General features: G+C 41.4%; 1 protein-coding gene across 1 annotated transcript in view; it reads left to right on the top strand.

The window, feature by feature from the left end:
* The first annotated feature begins 18,650 nt into the window (after positions 1-18,650).
* Positions 18,651-25,569, top strand: part of LOC139413832 (plexin-B1-like) — a 176,483-nt gene continuing 169,564 nt past the window's right edge. Inside the window, exon 1 of the mRNA XM_071161622.1 lies at positions 18,651-19,000. The gene's annotated coding sequence lies outside the window, so the exon portion shown is untranslated. The remainder of the gene's footprint in view (positions 19,001-25,569) is intronic.

Genomic DNA, 25,569 nt, shown 5'->3' with positions numbered 1-25,569 from the left:
TTACTTCCACACAAACAGTGGGTATCCTACGCACATACTTCCACTAAAACAGTAGGTATCCTACGCACATACTTCCACACAAACAGTAGGTATCCTACGCACATACTTCCACACAAACAGTAGGTATCCTACGCACATACTTCCACACAAACAGTAGGTATCCTACTCACATACTTCCCCACAAACAGTAGGTATCCTACGCACATACTTCCACACAAACAGTAGGTATCCTACGCACATACTTCCACACAAACAGTAGGTATCCTACTCACATACTTCCACACAAACAGTAGGTATCCTACGCACATACTTCCACACAAACAGTGGGTATCCTACGCACATACTTCCACTAAAACAGTAGGTATCCTACGCACATACTTCCACACAAACAGTAGGTATCCTAATCACATACTTCCACACAAACAGTAGGTATCCTAATCACATACTTCCACACAAACAGCAGGTATCCTAATCACATACTTCCACACAAACAGTAGGTATCCTACGCACATACTTCCACACAAACAGTAGATATCCTACGCACATACTTCCACACAAACAGTGGGTATCCTACGCACATACTTCCACACAAACAGTAGGTATCCTAATCACATACTTCCACACAAACAGTAGGTATCCTAATCACATACTTCCACAAAAACAGTAGGTATCCTACGCACATACTTCCACACAAACAGTAGGTATCCTACGCACATACTTCCACACAAACAGTAGGTATTCTACTCACATACTTCCACACAAACAGTAGGTATCCTATGCACATACTTCCACACAAACAGTGGGTATCCTACGCACATACTTCCACACAAACAGTAGGTATCCTACGCACATACTTCCACACAAACAGTAGGTATCCTACGCACATACTTCCACACAAACAGTAGGTATCCTACGCACATACTTCCACACAAACAGTAGGTATCCTACTCACATACTTCCACACAAACAGTAGGTATCCTACTCACATACTTCCACACAAAGAGTAGGTATCCTACTCACATACTTCCACACAAACAGTGGGTATCCTACTCACATATTTCAACACAAACAGTAGGTATCCTACTCACATACTTCCACACAAACAGTGGGTATCCTACTCACATACTTCCACACAAACAGTAGGTATCCTACTCACATACTTCCACACAAACAGTAGGTATCCTACGCACATACTTCCACACAAACAGTGGGTATTCTACTCACATACTTCCACACAAACAGTAGGTATCCTACTCACATACTTCCACACAAACAGTAGGTATCCTACGCACATACTTCCACACAAACAGTGGGTATCCTACTCACATACTTCCACACAAACAGTAGGTATCCTACTCACATACTTCCACACAAACAGTAGGTATCCTACGCACATACTTCCACACAAACAGTGGGTATCCTACGCACATACTTCCACTAAAACAGTAGGTATCCTACGCACATACTTCCACACAAACAGTAGGTATCCTACGCACATACTTCCACACAAACAGTAGGTATCCTACGCACATACTTCCACACAAACAGTAGGTATCCGACTCACACACTTCCCCACAAACAGTAGGTATCCTACGCACATACTTCCACACAAACAGTAGGTATCCTACTCACATACTTCCACACAAACAGTAGGTATCCTACGCACATACTTCCACACAAACAGTAGGTATCCTATGCACATACTTCCACACAAACAGTAGGTATCCTACGCACATACTTCCACACAAACAGTGGGTATCCTACGCACATACATCCACACAAACAGTAGGTATCCTATGCACATACTTCCACACAAACAGTGGGTATCCTACGCACATACATCCACACAAACAGTAGGTATCCTAATCACATACTTCCACACAAACAGTAGGTATCCTAATCACATACTTCCACACAAACAGTAGGTATCCTAATCACATACTTCCACACAAACAGTAGGTATCCTAATCACATACTTCCACACAAACAGTAGATATCCTACGCACATACTTCCACACAAACAGTAGGTATCCTACGCACAAACTTCCACACAAACAGTAGGTATCCTACGCACATACTTCCACACAAACAGTGGGTATCCTACGCACATACTTCCACACAAACAGTGGGTATCCTACGCACATACATCCACACAAACAGTAGGTATCCTACGCACATACTTCCACACAAACAGTGGGTATCCTAATCACATACTTCCACACAAACAGTAGGTATCCTAATCACATACTTCCACAAAAACAGTAGGTATCCTACGCACATACTTCCACACAAACAGTAGGTATCCTACGCACATACTTCCACACAAACAGTAGGTATTCTACTCACATACTTCCACACAAACAGTAGGTATCCTACGCACATACTTCCACACAAACAGTAGGTATCCTAATCACATACTTCCACACAAACAGTAGGTATCCTAATCACATACTTCCACAAAAACAGTAGGTATCCTACGCACATACTTCCACACAAACAGTAGGTATCCTACGCACATACTTCCACACAAACAGTAGGTATTCTACTCACATACTTCCACACAAACAGTAGGTATCCTATGCACATACTTCCACACAAACAGTGGGTATCCTACGCACATACTTCCACACAAACAGTAGGTATCCTACGCACATACTTCCACACAAACAGTAGGTATCCTACGCACATACTTCCACACAAACAGTAGGTATCCTACGCACATACTTCCACACAAACAGTAGGTATCCTACTCACATACTTCCACACAAACAGTAGGTATCCTACTCACATACTTCCACACAAAGAGTAGGTATCCTACTCACATACTTCCACACAAACAGTGGGTATCCTACTCACATATTTCAACACAAACAGTAGGTATCCTACTCACATACTTCCACACAAACAGTGGGTATCCTACTCACATACTTCCACACAAACAGTAGGTATCCTACTCACATACTTCCACACAAACAGTAGGTATCCTACGCACATACTTCCACACAAACAGTGGGTATTCTACTCACATACTTCCACACAAACAGTAGGTATCCTACTCACATACTTCCACACAAACAGTAGGTATCCTACGCACATACTTCCACACAAACAGTGGGTATCCTACTCACATACTTCCACACAAACAGTAGGTATCCTACTCACATACTTCCACACAAACAGTAGGTATCCTACGCACATACTTCCACACAAACAGTGGGTATCCTACGCACATACTTCCACTAAAACAGTAGGTATCCTACGCACATACTTCCACACAAACAGTAGGTATCCTACGCACATACTTCCACACAAACAGTAGGTATCCTACGCACATACTTCCACACAAACAGTAGGTATCCGACTCACACACTTCCCCACAAACAGTAGGTATCCTACGCACATACTTCCACACAAACAGTAGGTATCCTACTCACATACTTCCACACAAACAGTAGGTATCCTACGCACATACTTCCACACAAACAGTAGGTATCCTATGCACATACTTCCACACAAACAGTAGGTATCCTACGCACATACTTCCACACAAACAGTGGGTATCCTACGCACATACATCCACACAAACAGTAGGTATCCTATGCACATACTTCCACACAAACAGTGGGTATCCTACGCACATACATCCACACAAACAGTAGGTATCCTAATCACATACTTCCACACAAACAGTAGGTATCCTAATCACATACTTCCAAACAAACAGTAGGTATCCTAATCACATACTTCCACACAAACAGTAGGTATCCTAATCACATACTTCCACACAAACAGTAGATATCCTACGCACATACTTCCACACAAACAGTAGGTATCCTACGCACAAACTTCCACACAAACAGTAGGTATCCTACGCACATACTTCCACACAAACAGTGGGTATCCTACGCACATACTTCCACACAAACAGTGGGTATCCTACGCACATACATCCACACAAACAGTAGGTATCCTACGCACATACTTCCACACAAACAGTGGGTATCCTACGCACATACTTCCACACAAACAGTAGGTATCCTAATCACATACTTCCACACAAACAGTAGATATCTTACGCACATACTTCCACACAAACAGTGGGTATCCTACGCACATACTTCCACACAAACAGTAAGTATCCTACGCACATACTTCCACACAAACAGTAGGTATCCTACTCACATACTTCCACACAAACAGTAGGTATCCTACGCACATACTTCCACACAAACAGTGGGTATCCTACGCACATACTTCCACACAAACAGTGGGTATCCTACGCACATACTTCCACACAAACAGTGGGTATCCTACGCACATACTTCCACACAAACAGTGGGTATCCTACGCACATACTTCCACACAAACAGTGGGTATCCTACGCACATACTTCCACACAAACAGTAGATATCCTATGCACATACTTCCACACAAACAGTGGGTATCCTACGCACATACATCCACACAAACAGTGGGTATCCTACGCACATACTTCCACACAAACAGTAGATATCCTACGCACATACATCCACACAAACAGTGGGTATCCTACGCACATACTTCCACACAAACAGTAGATATCCTATGCACATACTTCCACACAAACAGTGGGTATCCTACGCACATACTTCCACACAAACAGTGGATATCCTACGCACATACTTCCACACAAACAGTAGGTATCCTACGCACATACTTCCACACAAACAGTGGGTATCCTACGCACATACATCCACACAAACAGTGGGTATCCTACGCACATACTTCCACACAAACAGTGGGTATCCTACGCACATACTTCCACACAAACAGTAGGTATCCTACGCACATACTTCCACACAAACAGTGGGTATCCTACGCACATACTTCCACACAAACAGTGGGTATCCTACACACATACTTCCACACAAACAGTAGATATCCTATGCACATACTTCCACACAAACAGTGGGTATCCTACGCACATACTTCCACACAAACAGTGGGTATCCTACGCACATACTTCCACACAAACAGTAGGTATCCTACGCACATACTTCCACACAAACAGTAGGTATTCAACGCACATACTTCCACACAAACAGTAGGTATCCTACGCACATACTTCCACACAAACAGTAGATGAGTTTTATCCTTCTCCATAGTTCTCACCACTGTGTATCACTGCCCAGCCGACAGTTCCATTCCCCCGAGATTAGGGAGACCTTGAGAAGTACTCCCTATGCTCTCATAGGTTCCTCAGAGGCCTAGCCAGGTCGGTCCAAACACAGTTTTCATTGTCCTTGTCACGTTCTGACCATCGTTCGTGTGTGTTTTCCTTGTTTTAGTGTTGGTCAGGACGTGAGCTGGGTGGGCATTCTATGTTGTGTGTCTGGTTTGTCTATTTCTATGTTTGGCCTGATATGGTTCTCAATCAGAGGCAGGTGTTAGTCATTGTCTCTGATTGGGAACCATATTTAGGTAGCCTGTTTGGTGTTGGGTTTTGTGGGTGATTGTTCCTGTCTCTGTGTTTGCACCAGATAGGACTGTTTAGGTTTTCACTTTTCTTATTTTGTAGTTTATTCATGTATAGTTTTTTCTTTATTAAACAAACATGAATCATCACCACGCTGCGTTTTGGTCCGCTTCTCCTTCACCACAAGAGGAAAACCCTTACAGTTCTTCAGTATTTTCCTAGGCCCCTACATACAAGTTCAAATCCTGAGCTACGCCTTGCTCAGACAGTCTGTGTTTTTCCACTATACAGATACATTGTTTAACCTAATTCAGACTAAAACTACACACATCATCAGATTATAATTTTATGGTTATAATCAAGTTCATACAATTCAGAGGTTTCAGAGTGCAATTATTTTATCATTATCTTTCAACATATACATTATTTTATCAGTTGTATTCTGTGCTGCTCTGCTGGTGCTCATTGTCTGTTTGTATGTTTTTAATAACCTTCCCAGGGATTACAGTAAAACGGGCACTTTTACAGTAATTTTGATTAATGTGTACTGTCCCTGTAAAACAACATTTTATAAAGTAAAAGTAAATAGCTACATACCTGCACATCGTCGTTGGGTCTCTGATCTATTTTCGGGCGCTCAAGTTCATTTTTTTCCTGTGGGTACAAAGAAACTGTTGTCATCATGTGATTCAAAAAGTTTTATGCATATATTATTAATTAGGATGTTAGGGTTATAGCAGTAAACTTATAGTGTTATTGATTGACCAGTTTAAAAAAAAATAACATTGTAACATATTTGATAAAAAAATATGTTCATAATACATAAAGGGTGTTTGAAGTTTTGAGAATGAACTTTAGCCTTTTCTCTCAAACATCCAGGTCCAAAAAAGGCGAGCAGAGCAGCGACAGCAGCACTGAGAGAACACAAAATGGCCGTCAGCACCCAGGACTGCCCAGAAGACTCAGGAAGACATATTGAAGACTCATCCAGATTCTCTGTGTAAATGCAACACAAAATTGTCAATAGTTGAGAGAAGCAAATATGAAACCATAATGGGATGCTGAAGAGAACATACTGTACCATCAAATGCAATAATGTGACCTGATCCAACAACGGTTTTGCCACCAACTCCTGAGGTACAATAATAAAGCGCTAGAAAAGACTCAGTCATGTTGTCGATGGTCAGACTGATGGAGCGGTTGTATTCCACCGTTGTGGGGGAGCGGTTGTATTCCACCGTTGTGGGGGAGCGGTTGTTAAAGCCTTTGTAGAATTGATTTAGAACTTCCTTCGGGCTAACAATAGACTGTTTGGCTGAGATGATGACGAAGGGAAGCTTGTTGCTCTGTTTGTCCATACCACACTGTTTGCTGTTTGTGTTCTACACTGCAGAACAGAGTGACCTTGTCCCCAGGTCTGACGACTCTGGTCACAGTTTGGTCAGAGAGAGCCAGTGGACTGGAGAACACTGGAGAGACCAGTGGAGAAACAGACATGACTATAGAGCCTACTGACTTTCCTATCATTGTTTTAGGTTAGTCACACACAGTAACACATTTCGTAACAATTGACTTATTAATGCAGACAGGCCTACTATGGTCACATAACCTTGTACGATTTATTATAAGTATCTGTAATGTAATATTATCTTGTCATGATCCTGACTAAATAACAGCATTGGATAATTGCAACATAGAAATGCATTACACATAAGATAAGCCTTAGAAGTCGTAAGGGCTCATGCATGCTGGTTACAAGTAACAAAGCACTTTACTTAAAGTTACCTACATTGGTCTTGATAGACATATGAGTTGATGTAAATAAATATAATTTATTTAGAACTCAGTAGATAGGCAGGTACTTACAATGTAGGACAATCAGGACAATACGAATGTTCTCCATATTTACAGATGTTAACTGTGGTGAAAGAGACACTTGAGTTTTATAACCAAGGGTCTTTCGTTATTACCTTATATGGACAGATACAAAGAGAGGCTAAGTTATCGGTTCACCGTATGTCATGTCACCTCGTCCTTTAAGCCCCCACCTGATTATCAGAGTGTCAATGATGAAGCTGCCAGTGATCTTGGGTGGTTTGGCTGTGTTACTGTGCAAAACAAAACTTTGGTGGTTGATATTTGCTTTTTGTATGCATCTACTCGTAAAGGCATAGATGAAATGTGTAAGTGTGCAACATCCTTGAGGATATGACAAATTACAATGAAGGTATTGAATTCATTTTCCGTAAGGACCCCTCTAAAAAGCACATTTTCTTCTACCTCTTCTCAAACAAGCAGCGCTCCTGGCTCTGCCGTCCTACCACTGGCGGTACCATTCAGATTGTGACATGACGCACTGTCAGATGATAAACAAAATATTTGTTAAACCAATGTATGAACTTTGTCAAGTGTATCAGTGATCACCTTACCTAAGGTCTTGTCATAAGCTGAGACCGAAACATGTTTTCACCCCTCACCCTACTGTACTGGTAATAATAGGCCGGAGGTAGTAAAAGTGGTCAAATAGTGCATCCTGGTGTCAGAGCATGTCATATTATTCTGTACGTAAATCTGAGACATTTAATTTAGTATGATATGTTACGTTTAGTATGGTATGTATTCATTTGTCGATGTATGATATGTTACGAAATGTAATTTGTATTATATGTTATGAATTTACAAAACGTACAATATGTTATGAATTTGTTAAGGTATTATATGTTACACATTTTCTAAATGTATGATATATTACGAATTTGAGCTAACTGGCTAACGTTAAGTAACTGGCTAACGTTAGCTAGACTAGGGGTTAGGTTGAAGGTTACAGGTGCTTTGTAGCTCAGTGGGTAGAGCATGGCGTGTGTAATGCCAGGTTAGTGTGTTTGGTTCCTACTACAACCCGTATGTGAAATGTATGCACAAATGACTTTACTTCTCTTTGATAAAAACATCTGCTGAATGCCATATATTATCACAGTTCAGTTTAGGAGTTAGGGAAAGGGTTTTCTGAAAAGTTGCTAAAATGCCGAAGTTGTACCTGATAAGATTTGAACTTGTGACCTTTGGTTGCAAGATGTTTGAGTTATACACCCGACCAACCACACTATTTTCATTTTTGCCTTAAATAACCATCTGTCTTATGTTACCATACCAAACGTAACATATCATACTAATTTGAGTGTCCTGGATTCACAATTACTGTGTTACGTCTAGTCTATGAGAACAGGCTGAATAATGACCTCTATCAGTGTATTTTGGTTTTGCATAGATTACAATGCTGGGAAAGACATATTTTACTAATGCCAATTGTGCTGCTATTTTTAAAGGGTAATACAATACAGAAAACTAAGCAGCTAAAGACTGTTTATCTTTGCTTCTTATTCCAAATGAACAGTTATATTTTGGTCTTCATGTAATATTTGATTCCACCTGAATACAATACATGCAACATACAACATATCAGACAGACTCATAGCCCTGTTCTCAGTTGTACTGCATCATCAGTTGAAATGCTACATTTTGCTACATGCTACATAAAAACATATTGTTCAGGAAGTCAGTCAGTGGGCATATCTATCTATCTATCTATCTATCTATCTATCTATCTGTCTGACTGTTGATCAATTAGTCCCTGCACAGTGCACAGCTTAACATACAGTATCATTGACTACCATCACATCGGACACTACAGTACATCAGAAATATTAATTTCAACATGAATCTGTTAGTCTCCCCCCCACACACACACTTCCTACTCGACCTTGTCGACTGGCACTGCAGGCACCACAGGGTTAATTAGTTAATTAGTAGAACAAACACTGTGACGATACTATCCTAGCCTAACCCAAGAAATGAGAGTCCAAATTCCAACAAAATAGCCATTCAGGTCAGCTCTTTGCACAGCATTGAAGGACAAGCCAATCTGAGCCTCCTTACATTACAACAGGATAAACTTTACCACCATTTCCTCTCAAATATGATCCATTTATGAAACACAGCGAACACCCAATATGACAAGCGATGTATGATCGGATAGCAAACAGAGCACAATCCAATAATCAGTCTGCTGTGCCACGTGACCGAGTCGATTGTTTTTCTCTCCTCAATGATCTTGAGAATGAATGGCACTGGCCAGATGTAATAGTTGGGCCTAAGCTGGGCCAATAGCCTGCTCCGAGGACTAATTAACCACAGGAAAAGGGAACTACAACTAGTGGAGATGGATAGTCCTCAGATTCAGGGCTGTAGATGGTATTAGATTAGAAATCACTTTTCAAATCCCATTTTTTTTTTTTTTTATTATTATATTTTTTATTGAACGTTTATTTAACTAGGGAAGTCAGTTAAGACCAAATTCTTATTTACAATAATAACCTAACCCGGCCAAACCTGGACGACATCAATAAATGATCCATACAGTAATCCGATCACAAGCTTTGCGTCCACACCTGGTATCAAAATGTGTCCTGTGCCTGTGCTTTTTTCCAGAGATCATCTCTCAAATGTGTCCACATCATGAATGGATTTGATTTCCAAATACATTGAATGCGTCTTCACCAGACAACAACACAGAAACAGTGTGTCCTTGTCCACCTCCAGATGAGGTCAACCAGATCACAGATGTGGTCAACCATCCACCTGACATCTTGTAAGGGGTATGATGTCCTCACAAATGGCTAGGAGAATGCTACATCTTCCAACTCAATCCAACAGGGGTATGGCTCACATCAACACCATTATCCTAGAAACCCTAGACCCACACAAATTTGCATACCGCCCAAACAGACCCACAGATGATGCAATCTCTATTGCACTCCACACTGCCCTTTCCCACCTGGACAAAAGGAACACGTGAGAATGCTATTCATTGACTACAGCTCAGCGTTCAACACCATAGTGCCCTCAAAACTCATCACTAAGCTAAGGACCCTGGGACTAAACACCTCCCTCTGCAACTGGATCCTGGACTTCCTGACAGGCCATCCCCAGGTGGTAAGGGTGGGTAGCAACACATTTGCCTCGCTGATCCTCAACACTAGAGCTCCCCAGGAGTGCGTGCTTAGTCCCCTCCTGTCTCCCTGTTCACCCACGACTGCATGGCCAGGCACGACTCCAACACTATCATTAAGTTTGCAGACGACACAACAGTGGTAGGCCTGATCACCGACAACGACGAGACATCCTATAGGGAGGAGGTCAGAGACCTGGCCGGGTGGTGCCAGAATAACAACCTATCCCTCAACGTAACCAAGACTAAGGAGATGATTGTGGACTACAGGAAAAGGAGGACCGAGCACGCCCACATTCTCATCGACGGTGCTGTAGTGGAGCAAGTTGAGAGCTTCAAGTTCCTTGGTGTCCACATCAACAACAAACTAGAATGGTCCAAGCACACCAAGACAGTCGTGAAGAGGGCACGACAAAGCCTATTTCCCCTCAGGAAACGAAAAAGATTTGGCATGGGTCCTGAGATCCTCAAAAGGTTTGACAGCTGCAACATCGAGAGCATCCTGACTAGTTGCATCACTGCCTGGTACGGCAATTGCTCGGCCTCTGACTGCAAGGCACTACAGAGGGTAGTGTGTATGGCCCAGTACATCACTGGGGCTAAGCTGCCTGCTATCCAGGACCTCTACACCAGGCGGTGTCAGAGGAAGGCCCTAAAAATTGTCAAAGACCCCAGCCACCCCGGTCATAGACTGTTCTCTCTACTACCGCATGGCAAGTGGTACTGGAGTGCCAAGTCTAAGACAAAAAGGCTTCTCAACAGTTTTTACCCCCAAGCCATAAGACTCCTGAACAGGTAATCAAATGGTTACCCGGACTATTTGTATCCAACCCCTCTTTTACGCTGCTGCTACTCTCTGTTTATCATATATGCATAGTCACTTTTACTATACATTCATGTACATACTACCTCAATTGGGCCGACCAACCGGTGTCTGTATGAGCCTCGCTACTTTTATAGCCTCGCTCTGTATATAGCCTGTCTTTTTACTGTTGTTTTATTTCTTTACTTACCTATTGTTCACCTAATACCTTTTTTTGCAGAACCTGTAAGTAAGCATTTCACTGTAAGGTCTACACACCTGTTGTATTCGGCGCACGTGACAAATACAATTTTATTTGATTTGATTCCTTGCTCCATGAACAACCCACATTGTGTTATGGCTATAGCTTTAAAATATTATGTTTATTTCTCAAACATGTGTTCTCAACAGATATCACTTTTAATATGACGGTCTCAGAATTTTTTTTGCAGTGTAAAAACAAAACGATTATTTTTCAATTTGCATGGCCCAAAAGGAAGGGATCATTGCCACGACCCAACCAAGGTGCATGAATAGAGGAGTAAACTGAAGTGGAGAGGAGATTCAGCAACACTTGGAGGACTACAGAATTAAGTAAAAAACATATTTATTGCTTTTACCTTTCTACTTTTAGCAATAAATAATATTTTTTTTGAATTCCATTGTCCTCCAGGTGTTGTTGAATCTCCTCTCCACTTGAATTTGCAGGAAGAGGAAATTGTACCATATCATGTAATGTGTCCTACTATGTTGGTTCGCTTCTTTGTGTAACTTCTATGGGAGATTTAGCCCATTTACCTATACATTTCAATCCTTTCTTTGCATTCTTTGATAAAATATAATGAAAACTTGTTTTATCTAGGGGCACGAGGATAATTCCCCCTTAATGAAAGGATAATGGATTGTTCATCAAATATTCTGCCTTTCTAGCCTAAATTTATGGAGATTAGGATGAGGGGGATTAGTTTATGACACATTCGTCTGGATGGTATTAACCGTCCAAAACAACCTCTAGGTTGCCAGATGTACAAAGACACAAGCCATGCCAGGACACACTCAGTGTTTCATGTACCGTGGATACAAAATAAGCTGTAGTTTTATTTACACACGCATGCACACACACGACTGTCTGTCCAATTCAGATGCTTTACATTAACAAGTCCAATCTCAATGTACAGAAAAACAGCAGCTTTTAATATAAATACAGCAGCTTTTAATGTAGAAAAACAGAACAGGAGCTTTTAATGCAGAAATACAGAAACACCAAAACACCTTGTCCTGACCTGCTGTTTTGGACTCTCACTCTACCGCGCCTGCTGTCTCTAAACTTTGAATGATCGGCTATGAAAAGCCAACTGACATTTACTCCTGAGGTGCTGATCTGTTGCACCCTCTGCAACCACTGTGATTATTCTTATCTGACCCTGCTGTTAATTTATGAACGTTTGAACATCTTGGCCCTGTTCTGTCATAATCTCCACCTGGCACAGCCAGAAGAGGACTGGCCACCCCTTACAGCCTGGTTCCTCTCTAGGTTTCTTCCTAGGTTCTGGCCTTTCTAGGGAGTTTTTCCTAGCCATCTACATCTGCATTACTTGCTGTTTGGGGTTTTAGGCTGGGTTCCTGTATAGCACTTTGCGACATCAGCTGATGTACGAAGGGCTATATAAACACATTTGATTGATTCATTGATTTTAATGTAGAAAAACATGAGCTTTTAATGTAGATATACAGCAGCTTTCAATGCAGAAATACAGCAGCTTTCAATGTAGAAATACATCAGCTTTTAATGTAGAAAAACAGCAGCATTTAATGTACTGTAGAAATATAGGAACTTTTAACGTAGAAATATAGCAGCTTTTAATGTACTGTAGAAATATAGGAACTTTTAACGTAGAAATACAGCAGCTTTTAATGTAGAAATACAGCAGCATTTAATGCAGAAATACAGCAGATTTTAACCTAGAAAAACAGGAGCTTTTAACGTAGAAATATAGCAGCTTTTAATGCAGAAAAACAGCAGCTTTTAATGTACTTTAGAAATATAGGAACTTTTAACGTAGAAATATAGCAGCTTTTAATGCAGAAAAACAGCAGCTTTTAATGTACTTTAGAAATATAGGAACTTTTAACGTAGAAATATAGCAGCTATTAATTCAGAAAAACAGCAGCTTTTAACATACAAATACAACAGCTTTTAACGTAGAAAAACAGCAGCTTTTAATGTAGAAAAACAGAAGCTTTTAATGTAGAAATACAGCAGCTTTTAATGCAGAAATACAGCAGCTTTTAATGTAGAAATACAGCAGCTTTTAATGCAGAAATACAGCAGCTTTTAACGTAGAAAAACAGCAGCTTTTAATGTAGAAAAACACAAGCTTTTAATGTAAAAAAACAGCAGCTTTTAACGTAGAAATACAGCAGCTTTTAATGTAGAAATACAGCAGCTTTTAATGTAGAAAACCATAAGCTTTTAATGTAGAAAAACAGCAGCTTTTAATGTAGAAATACAGCAGCATTTAATGCAGAAATACTGCAGCTTTTAACGTAGAAATACAGCAGATTTTAACCTAGAAAAACAGGAGCTTTTAACGTAGAAATATAGCAGCTTTTAATTCAGAAAAACCGCAGCTTTTAACGTAGAAATACAGCAGCTTTTAACGTAGAAAAACAGCAGCTTTTAATGTAGAAAAACAGCAGCTTTTAATGTAGAAAAACAGAAGCTTTTAATGTAGAAATACAGCAGCTTTTAATGTAGAAAAACAGAAGCTTTTAATGTAGAAAAACAGAAGCTTTTAATGCAGAAATACAGAAGCTTTTAATGTAGAAATACAGCAGCTTTTAATGCAGAAATACAGCAGCTTTTAACGTAGAAAAACAGGAGCTTTTAATGTAGAAATATAGGAGCTTTTAATGTAGAAATATATTAGCTTTAAAAGTAGAAATATGGCAGCTTTTAATGCAGAAATACAGCAGCTTTTAATGTAGAAAAACAGCAGCTATTAATGCAGACGTCCAGGAGTTTTTAATGTAGAAAAACAGAAGCTTTTAATGTAGAAAAACAGAAGCTTTTAATATAGAAAAACATAAGCTTTAATATAGAAATACAGAAGCTTTTAATGTAGAAATACAGCAGCTTTCAATGTAGAAATACAGTAGCTTTTAACGTAGAAAAACAAAATGCTTTTAATGTAGAAATACAGCAGCTTTTAATGTAGAAAAACATAAGCTTTTAATGTAGAAAAACAGCAGCTTTTAATGTAGAAATACAGCAGCATTTAATGCAGAAATACTGCAGCTTTTAACGTAGAAATACAGCAGATTTTAACCTAGAAAAACAGGAGCTTTTAACGTAGAAATATAGCAGCTTTTAATGCAGAAAAACAGCAGCTTTTAATGTACTTTAGAAATATAGGAACTTTTAACGTAGAAATATAGCAGCTATTAATTCAGAAAAATAGCAGCTTTTAACATACAAATACAGCAGCTTTTAACGTAGAAAAACAGCAGCTTTTAATGTAGAAAAACAGAAGCTTTTAATATAGAAAAACAGCAGCTTTTAATGTAGAAAAACAGAAGCTTTTAATGTAGAAATACAGCAGCTTTTAATGCAGAAATACAGCAGCTTTTAATGTAGAAATACAGCAGCATTTAATGCAGAAATACTGCAGCTTTTAACGTAGAAATACAGCAGATTTTAATGCAGAAAAACAGCAGCTTTTAATGTACTTTAGAAATATAGGAACTTTTAACGTAGAAATATAGCAGCTTTTAATTCAGAAAAACAGCAGCTTTTAACGTAGAAATACAGCAGCTTTTAACGTAGAAAAACAGCAGCTTTTAATGTAGAAATACAGCAGCTTTTAATGTAGAAATACAGCAGCTTTTAATGCAGAAATACAGCAGCTTTTAATGTAGAAATACAGCAGCTTTTAATGCAGAAATACAGCAGCTTTTAATGCAGAAATACAGCAGCTTTTAATGTAGAAATACAGCAGCTTTTAATGCAGAAATACAGCAGCTTTTAACGTAGAAAAACAGGAGCTTTTAATGTAGAAATACAGCAGCTTTTAATGTAGAAATACAGCAGCTTTTAATGCAGAAATACAGCAGCTTTTAATGTAGAAATACAGCAGCTTTTAATGCAGAAATACAGCAGCTTTTAATGCAGAAATACAGCAGCTTTTAATGTAGAAATACAGCAGCTTTTAATGCAGAAATACAGCAGCTTTTAACGTAGAAAAACAGGAGCTTTTAATGTAGAAATATAGGAGCTTTTAATGTAGAAATATATTAGCTTTAAAAGTAGAAATATGGCAGCTTTTAATGCAGAAATACAGCAGCTTTTAATGTAGAAAAACAGCAGCTTTTAATGCAGACGTCCAGGAGCTTTTAATGTAGAAAAACAGCAGCTTTTAATGCAGAAAAACAGTAGCTTTTAATGCAGACGTCCAGGAGCTTTTAATGCAGAAAAACATCAGCTTTTAATGTATAAATACAACAGCTTTTAATGCAGAAATACAGCAGTTTTGAATGTAGAAATATAGCAGCTTTTAAGGCAGAAAAACAGCAGCTTTTATAGTAGAAATACAGCAGCTTTTAATTAAAAAAAAGCAGCTTTTAATGTAGAAAGAAAGTAGCTGACAATCGAGTTTTGACTTTGGAGCATAGACAGATACACCTCTGTATGAACGTCATATTAATGATTTTTAAAATCCTCACAATTTGATGGCATGAATCCGTTACATCACAAGGGGTGATAACGCCCTGAGCCAGAATGGTGTTGGGCTTTCATAAGTATGTATTCCTGCGGGTCACACAAGTGTGAAACAACCCAGTGACTGAAGACTTTCTCCTGAACAAATTTGTGAATCCCCCCACCAAGTCTGTCCCCTCCTCTCACCCCGGTCTGAGTTTACCCAGCTCCTCCCACTCTGCAGAAAGGCAGAGTTGGTATTCAGAGGGGTAGTCTGAGAGCTGGATGAATGGCTCAGTGTTTCAGGGGGCATGAATGCAGAGTGTAGCCCCTGACAGACAGGCATGTTCATTCACATACCCAGTTTTCCCCTTTCACCACACCTCACTCTGTCCCCCTGCTATGAATACTAGCCTGTGCTTACAGACAGACAGACAGACAGACAGACAGACAGACAGACAGACAGACAGACAGACAGACAGACAGACAGACAGACAGACAGACAGACAGACTGACTGACTAGTGGGGATTAAGAAAATACTCCTCAGTTCCACTTTCTCTCTCTCACTCACACTTTCTCTCTCTCTCTCACTCACACTTTCTCTCTCTCACTCACTCACACTTTCTCTCTCTCCCCTTCTGTGTTTATTTGTTCTTTTTAATCTATTTTCATCAAGTTGTTGTTTAATTTCTCAATACCTCCCTCTTTTTTGCCTCATTTCCTCATTAGCCTATTTCTATCCTCTTGTTTGCGTGTAGTTAAATAGTGGCTTTTGGGGAGTGGCGTGGGGTGTGGGAATTGAGGCGGAGAAGAGGGCCTTTGAATCCTAGCTGAGATCACACTACAGTGTTTGTATATTTAACCTTCATTAAAGGGGAAGTGTGAGGGGACACAAAAAGTAATTTTCTCCAGGAGAGGGGGATAGAGAGACAGAGAAAAAACCCTGCTTCAGGATGATGAGTGTGTGTTGGCGTTTTTATGTTCTCTGTGTGGTCTCCATTGATATGTATGGTGTGGGTCTGTAAGTTTAGACCTTTCTGTATTCAAACAAGATGGAACAAATGACATCACTTCATACTGACCAAATAACACAGTATTGTAACATAGAGTCACACTGACATGGTAATAAAACATTTAGCAGAGAAATGTACATTTTTGAGAATGTGACAACTTTAGTTTACTGTATGTCCTTTTACAGTAGCGCTGTGCAAGTGTTTCACAAAAAAGGTCAGTTTAATGTGTTTTTTCAGCATCCTTATATTAATGCACTCACACTTTAGGGTTTTTCCCAATACAGCACCAATGATTCTCCAGTGATTATGTTAATGTAAGCTCTGATGTTATATTTTGGGAACTGTGTCAGCTAGGGCTGACAATTTTAAAGAGCATAATCAACAACCTCTGCATCCTCAACACAGTTGCTTTGTGAGGTGTTAACAGTGGAAGGTGGAATTGTTATGTAGCCCAAATGGCAGCTGAAAGGTGCCAGTGACCTGGCCTTGGCCCCCATCAGAGCCTTTTTGGTAAAACAGTTGAGTAAATCCTTAGTGGCAATTCGCCATCTGGATAAGAGTGTATTTTATCTATACTGAACAAAATTATAAATGTAACATGTAAAGTGTTTGTCCCATGTTTCATGAGCTGAAATAAAATATCCCAGAAATGTTCCATACGCACAAAAAGCTTATTTCTAAACAATTTTGTGCTCAAATGTGTTTATATCTCTGTTAGTGAGTATTTCTCCTTTGCCAAGATAATCCATCCACCAGGCAAGCTGATTAAACAGAAATATCAATACTGAGGTGCACCTTGTGCTGAGGACAATAAAAGGCCACTCTAAAATGTGCAGTTTTGTCACACAACACAATACCACAGGTGTCTCAAGTTTTGAGGGAGCATGCAATTAGCATGCTTACTGCAGGAATGTCCACCAGAATATTGCCAGAGAATATAATGTTAATTTCTCTACCATAAGCCACCTCCAACATTGCTTTAGAGAACTATGCACTCCCAGGCCCACCCATGTCTGCGGCCCTGCCCAGTAATGTGAAATCCATACATTAGGGCCTAACGGATATATTTAAATTGACTGATTTCCTTATATGAACTCAGTCAAATATTTTAAATTGTTACATGTTGCATTTACATTTTTGTAAAGTTAAGTTAATAACTAAACTACATTTCATAAACTCCAGATTCTTTTGGATAAATCTGTATTGAAATATGTAGGCCTAACCTCTCGGATATTTTATTTGATTTAACTAGGCAAGTCAGTTAAAAACAAATTCTTATTTTCAATCACGGCTTAGGAACAGTGGGTTAACTGCTTGTTCAGGGGCAGAACAGACTTTTACCTTGGCAGCTTCGGGATTCGATGTAGCAACACTTTCGGTTACTGGCCCAACGCTCTAACCACTAGGCTCCCTGCCGCCCTGATATAGCTTGTTGATCCCTCTTCATAAAGCAGCACAGGCAGTCACATCATTACTACTCACACAACAGTGCCATTTTATTGGAAATCTAATATTTTGCCCCTTTAAGAGAACCAAGTTGGTTGATCAGGAGGGGTCAGACAGTCACCGGGATATTTCAGTGTGGCCAAGCCCCTTTAAAACATTACGCATATCGGGGGCTGGCGTATCTATGCTGTCGTAAAGATATCTATCCATTCTCGACACTATTCACCGGGTACATGTGGAAATCGTAGAAAGCGCACAGTGCAATTTGAGAATAACATCAAATCAATACGAGCGCGAAATGAGTTGGGTTTATACCGGGAAATGTACATGAACATTGCAGGTCTTTTACTAAAACGGAGTTGTTTGAAGCGCGTCTCGTGAAACAATCTAATACCAACCAAACTCAAATCTGAACGAGAGTGGAATTTGTGTTCTGCTTAAACCTGCAACCGTTGTGATTTGCCTGGATTTAAAATCACAAGTTGCGGACAAATTGGATAAAACACCCCAGGGAAGGGCATTGAATACTTTCACGAAATTGCAGGTCGTGGAATGAAACCTCTTTTATAAGAATTGAAGGTGAGTGAAGGATTTCTGAGCTTGTGTTACTTCCATGGCTCCAGGCCAAGTGTGAAAACCCACTTTTGAGCCTGGCAAAACCCTGTTTCTCAGAAACGTTCCATAGTTACTGCACATAGGGGTTACCTAGTGCGGTTGGTCACATTCACCCTGCTAACGTTGAAAGCAGATACCAATACTTGGTGTATCGGTATATGGAATTCAACGTTGCTATGTAAAATTAGTCTTCGTGTAAAAGTTGAGTGCGTAAATAAACCTATGTGGTAACGCTATGTACTATCACTAGGCTATTACAACCCTGTTGTCTTTTGCATTAGGCTATCTGGCGTCAAATTGTGACCGCACTACTTTTAGGTGGCGGCTACAATGTCACTAGCAAAATATTATTTGTTGGGTAACAAATGTTGTAACAACAACTACTTATTGCCTTGTGATACATTGGATTTATTTTCGAGAATTACAACATAGTATCCTGTGTATAAGTATCACACGAGTATTTGAGGTAGAGTCAAAGCCAAGGGAAGGTTGTAAAGAAACTTCACTGCTGTTTAGTTCATTGAACCCCAGCAGGCGGTGGATCATCGGAGAAGGACTGCTTGTTCTGTTTCTACAGCCCGTTTCAGTGTCCGGCAGGCGTCGTTACTCTACGCTGCAGTCTTCACAATACTTCTCCGGTGGCATTTCTGTATAGAACATACTTAATATTATCTGATGTCTGGGTTTTTTTCAGATAGCCATGAAAGTTGTAATTACTATGTTGAAGAACTTACTGGCAATGTAACCAGTGTATCAAACTTTGATTTTGGAGGCAGATTAAACAAAAATGGAGGGAGGGCGTAATGGTGATAAAGAATTCCTCTTCAAGAGATGTCAAGAATCGTCAACCAAACTCAAATCTGGTCAGCTGGTTGACACACTGATCCCTAAGTAACATGTTCACAGGTGTTTGATCTGTTACACCGTTTGTGTCCCAGTATGTGGCTTGACAGAAGCAATTCTATGGAAGATGTCAGTCATGCACACTCTCCCTCCACACACAGGCAATCCACTCAAACAAATGCGGGATAAATAACATGCTTTGATGGAATTCAGTAGATTTAGATTGGCTGTCTTGTTAAAGATAAGTATTTGACCAATTGTTAGACGGTACTTTAGATGGGATAACGATCCTTGTTAAGTAATACGTGTCACAAAATGACAAGGAGAAAGGCATGTGAAAGGCTCCACCTTGGTATTTAGTCTAAAGGTAAGCAGTGATTATTTTAAGTGTTGTGTATAGAATTAGGCTGGGACAGTTTATTAGAAGGTTCAAGTCCAGGTCATGATGTTTTCTACCACTTCATTTTTCTTTCTAAATGTGTGTGTGTTTTGATATTCATTTATCCAACAACATCCATGGCAAATGTAGACAGAAGAGCAGTCCGTGAGAGTGAATGCCTGATCTCTTGCATCCCTCAGGGTTAAATCAAATCAAATCAAATCAAATTTTATTTGTCACATACACATGGTTAGCAGATGTTAATGCGAGTGTAGCGAAATGCTTGTGCTTCTAGTTCCGACAATGCAGTAATAACAAGTAATCTAACTAACAATTCCAAAACTACTGTCTTGTACACAGTGTAAGGGGATAAAGAATATGTACATAAGGATATATGAATGAGTGATGGTACAGAGCAGCATAGGCAAGATACAGTAGATGGTATCGGGTACAGTATGTACAAATGAGATGAGTATGTAAACAAAGTGGCATAGTATAGTATAAAGTGGCTAGTGATACATGTATTACATAAGGATACCGTCGATGATATAGAGTACAGTATATACGTATGCGTATGAGATGAATAATGTAGGGTAAGTAACATTTATATAAGGTAGCATTGTTTAAAGTGGCTAGTGATATATTTACATCATTTCCCATCAATTCCCATTATTAAAGTGGCTGGAGTTGAGTCAGTGTCAGTGTGTTGGCAGCAGCCACTCAGTGTTAGTGGTGGCTGTTTAACAGTCTGATGGCCTTGAGATAGAAGCTGTTTTTCAGTCTCTCGGTCCCAGCTTTGATGCACCTGTACTGACCTCGCCTTCTGGATGATAGCGGGGTGAACAGGCAGTGGCTCGGGTGGTTGATGTCCTTGATGATCTTTATGGCCTTCCTGTGACATCGGGTGGTGTAGGTGTCCTGGAGGGCAGGTAGTTTGCCCCCGGTGATGCGTTGTGCAGACCTCACTACCCTCTGGAGAGCCTTACGGTTGAGGGCGGTGCAGTTTCCATACCAGGCGGTGATACAGCCCGCCAGGATGCTCTCGATTGTGCATCTGTAGAAGTTTGTGAGTGCTTTTGGTGACAAGCCGAATTTCTTCAGCCTCCTGAGGTTGAAGAGGCGCTGCTGCGCCTTCTTCACGATGCTGTCTGTGTGAGTGGACCAATTCAGTTTGTCTGTGATGTGTATGCCGAGGAACTTAAAACTTGCTACCCTCTCCACTACTGTTCCATCGATGTGGATAGGGGGGTGTTCCCTCTGCTGTTTCCTGAAGTCCACAATCATCTCCTTAGTTTTGTTGACGTTGAGTGTGAGGTTGTTTTCCTGACACCACACTCCGAGGGCCCTCACCTCCTCCCTGTAGGCCGTCTCATCGTTGTTGGTAATCAAGCCTACCACTGTTGTGTCGTCCGCAAACTTGATGATTGAGTTGGAGGCGTGCGTGGCCACGCAGTCGTGGGTGAACAGGGAGTACAGGAGAGGGCTCAGAACGCAACCTTGTGGGGCCCCAGTGTTGAGGATCAGCGGGGAGGAGATGTTGTTGCCTACCCTCACCACCTGGGGGCGGCCCGTCAGGAAGTCCAGTACCCAGTTGCACAGGGCGGGGTCGAGACCCAGGGTCTCGAGCTTGATGACGAGCTTGGAGGGTACTATGGTGTTGAATGCCGAGCTGTAGTCGATGAACAGCATTCTCACATAGGTATTCCTCTTGTCCAGATGGGTTAGGGCAGTGTGCAGTGTGGTTGAGATTGCATCGTCTGTGGACCTATTTGGGCGGTAAGCAAATTGGAGTGGGTCTAGGGTGTCAGGTAGGGTGGAGGTGATATGGTCCTTGACTAGTCTCTCAAAGCACTTCATGATGACGGATGTGAGTGCTACGGGGCGGTAGTCATTTAGCTCAGTTACCTTAGCTTTCTTGGGAACAGGAACAATGGTGGCCCTCTTGAAGCATGTGGGAACAGCAGACTGGTATAGGGATTGATTGAATATGTCCGTAAACACACCGGCCAGCTGGTCTGCGCATGCTCTGAGGGCGCGGCTGGGGATGCCATCTGGGCCTGCAGCCTTGCGAGGGTTAACACGTTTAAATGTCTTACTCACCTCGGCTGCAGTGAAGGAGAGACCGCATGTTTTCGTTGCAGGCCGTGTCAGTGGCACTGTATTGTCCTCAAAGCGGGCAAAAAAGTTATTTAGTCTGCCTGGGAGCAAGACATCCTGGTCCGTGACTGGGCTGGGTTTCTTCCTGTAGTCCGTGATTGACTGTAGACCCTGCCACATGCCTCTTGTGTCTGAGCCGTTGAATTGAGATTCTACTTTGTCTCTGTACTGGCGCTTAGCTTGTTTGATAGCCTTGCGGAGGGAATAGCTGCACTGTTTGTATTCGGTCATGTTACCAGACACCTTGCCCTGATTAAAAGCAGTGGTTCGCGCTTTCAGTTTCACACGAATGCTGCCATCAATCCACGGTTTCTGGTTAGGGAATGTTTTAATCGTTGCTATGGGAACGACATCTTCAACGCACGTTCTAATGAACTCGCACACCGAATCAGCGTATTCGTCAATGTTGTTATCTGACGCAATACGAAACATCTCCCAGTCCACGTGATGGAAGCAGTCTTGGAGTGTGGAGTCAGCTTGGTCGGACCAGCGTTGGACAGACCTCAGCGTGGGAGCCTCTTGTTTTAGTTTCTGTCTGTAGGCAGGGATCAACAAAATGGAGTCGTGGTCAGCTTTTCCGAAAGGGGGGCGGGGCAGGGCCTTATATGCGTCGCGGAAGTTAGAGTAACAATGGTCCAAGGTCTTTCCTCCCCTGGTTGCGCAATCAATATGCTGATAAAATTTGGGGAGTCTTGTTTTCAGATTAGCCTTGTTAAAATCCCCAGCTACAATGAATGCAGCCTCCGGATAAATTGTTTCCAGTTTGCAGAGAGTTAAATAAAGTTCGTTCAGAGCCATCGATGTGTCTGCTTGGGGGGGGATATATACGGCTGTGATTATAATCGAAGAGAATTCTCTTGGTAGATAATGCGGTCTACATTTGATTGTGAGGAATTCTAAATCAGGTGAACAGAAGGATTTGAGTTCCTGTATGTTTCTTTCATCGCACCATGTCACGTTAGTCATAAGGCATACGCCCCCGCCCCTCTTTTTACCAGAAAGATGTTTTTTCCTGTCTGCGCGATGCGTGGAGAAACCTGTTGGCTGCACCGCTTCGGATTGCGTCTCCAGTAAGCCACGTTTCCGTGAAGCAAAGAACGTTACAGTCTCTGATGTCCCTCTGGAATGCTACCCTTGCTCGGATTTCATCAACCTTGTTGTCAAGAGACTGGACATTGGCAAGAAGAATGCTAGGGAGTGGTGCGCGCTGTGCCCGTCTCCGGAGTCTGACCAGAAGACCGCCTCGTTTCCCTCTCTTTCGGAGTCGTTTTTTTGGGTCGCTGCATAGGATCCACTCCGTTGTCCTGTTCGTAAGGCAGAACACAGGATCCGCGTCGCGAAAAACATATTCTTGGTCGTACTGATGGTGAGTTGATGCTGATCTTATATTCAGTAGTTCTTCTCGACTGTATGTAATGAAACCTAAGATGACCTGGGGTACTAATGTAAGAAATAACACGTAAAAAAACAAAAAACTGCATAGTTTCCTAGGAACCCGAAGCGAGGCGGCCATCTCTGTCGGCGCCGGAATTGCCTCTGCCTCAGTAACCTACCATTCCTCAAATGATGGCCATCTGTTCTTTTAAGCTCATAGCTGCCCTCATAACTGAAGTGACAGATTAAGTTATGACAGCGCCATAAACCCAGAAACCACATGGAATGTCCTATCTTGATATTGATTGCCCATTGAACTTCTTGGTCGACCCGGCATGTACAGTGCATTCGGAAAGTATTCAGACCCCTTGACTTTTTTCACATTTGTTACGTTCGACTTATTCTAAAGTGGTTTGTTCCCCAGATCTGTGACTTGACACAACCCTGTCTCGGAGCACTACTGACAATTCCTTTGACCCCAGGGCTTGGTTTGTGCTCTGATATGCACTGTCAACTGTGGGACCTTTTATATAGACAGGTGTGCTGTGTGGGATGATCAATGGAAACAGGATGCACCTGAGCTCAATTCTGAGTCTCATGGCAAAGGTTCTGAATACTTTTGTAAATGAAGTATTTCTGTTTTATTTTTATAGATTTGCTAAAATATCTAAACCAGTTTTTCTTTGTAATTATGAGCTATTGTGTGTAGATGAGGGGGACAATTGAATACATTTTAGAATAAGGCTGTAATGTAACTAAATGTGGAAAAAAATCAAGGGGTCTGAATACTTTCCAAATGCACTGTAATAACTAGATCATTCTTTTAAAAATGCAACTCTATCACAACTTAAAGGAACTAGTTATTTTCTTGATTTTAGTTTAGTCTGCTCATCACTAAGCTAAGGATCCTGGGACTAAACACCTCCCTCTGCAACTGGATCCTGGACTTCCTGACGGGCTGCCCCCAGGTAGTGAGGGTAGGTAGCAACACATCTGCCACGCTGATCCTCACGACTGCATGGCCAGGCACGACTCCAACACCATCATTAAGTTTGCAGACGACCCAACAGTGGTAGGCCTGATCACCGATAGTGATGAGACAGCCTATAGGGAGGAAGTCAGAGACCTGCCGGGTGGTGCCAGAAGAACAACCTTTCCCTCAACGTAACCAAGACTAAGGAGATTATTGTGGATTACAGGAAAAGGAGGATCGAGCACGCCCTCATTCTCATCGACGGTGCTGTAGTGGAGCAGGTTGAGAGCTTCAAGTTCCTTGGGGTCCACATCAACAACAAACTAGAATCCAAACACAGGTCCAAACACATTCAAGACAGTCGTGAAGAGGGCACAACAAAGCCTATTCCCCCTCAGGAAACTAAAAGGATTTGGCATGGGTCCTGAGATCCTCAAAAGGTTCTACAGCTGCAACATCGAGAGCATCACTGCCTGGTACGGCAATTGCTCGGCCTCTGACCGCAAGGCATTACAGAGGGTAGTGCGTACGGCCCAGTACATCACTGGGGCTAAGCTGCCTGCCATCCAGGACCTCTACACCAGGTGGTCAGAGGAAGGCCCTAAACATTGTCAAAGACCCCAGCCACCCCAGTCGTAGACTGTTCTCTCTACTACCGCATGGTAAGGGGTACTGGAGTGCCAAGTCTAGGACAAAAAGGCTTCTCAACAGTTTTTACCCCCAAGCCATAAGACTTCTGAACAGGTAATCAAATGGCTACCCGGACTATTTGCATTGTGTGCCCTCCCCCCAACCCCTCTTTTTACG

The sequence above is a fragment of the Oncorhynchus clarkii genome, chromosome 7 (genome assembly GCF_045791955.1).
Source record: "Oncorhynchus clarkii lewisi isolate Uvic-CL-2024 chromosome 7, UVic_Ocla_1.0, whole genome shotgun sequence".
In the NCBI taxonomy this organism is placed as follows: Eukaryota; Metazoa; Chordata; class Actinopteri; order Salmoniformes; family Salmonidae; genus Oncorhynchus; species Oncorhynchus clarkii.
This window is presented reverse-complemented; position numbering and strand designations above follow the sequence as displayed.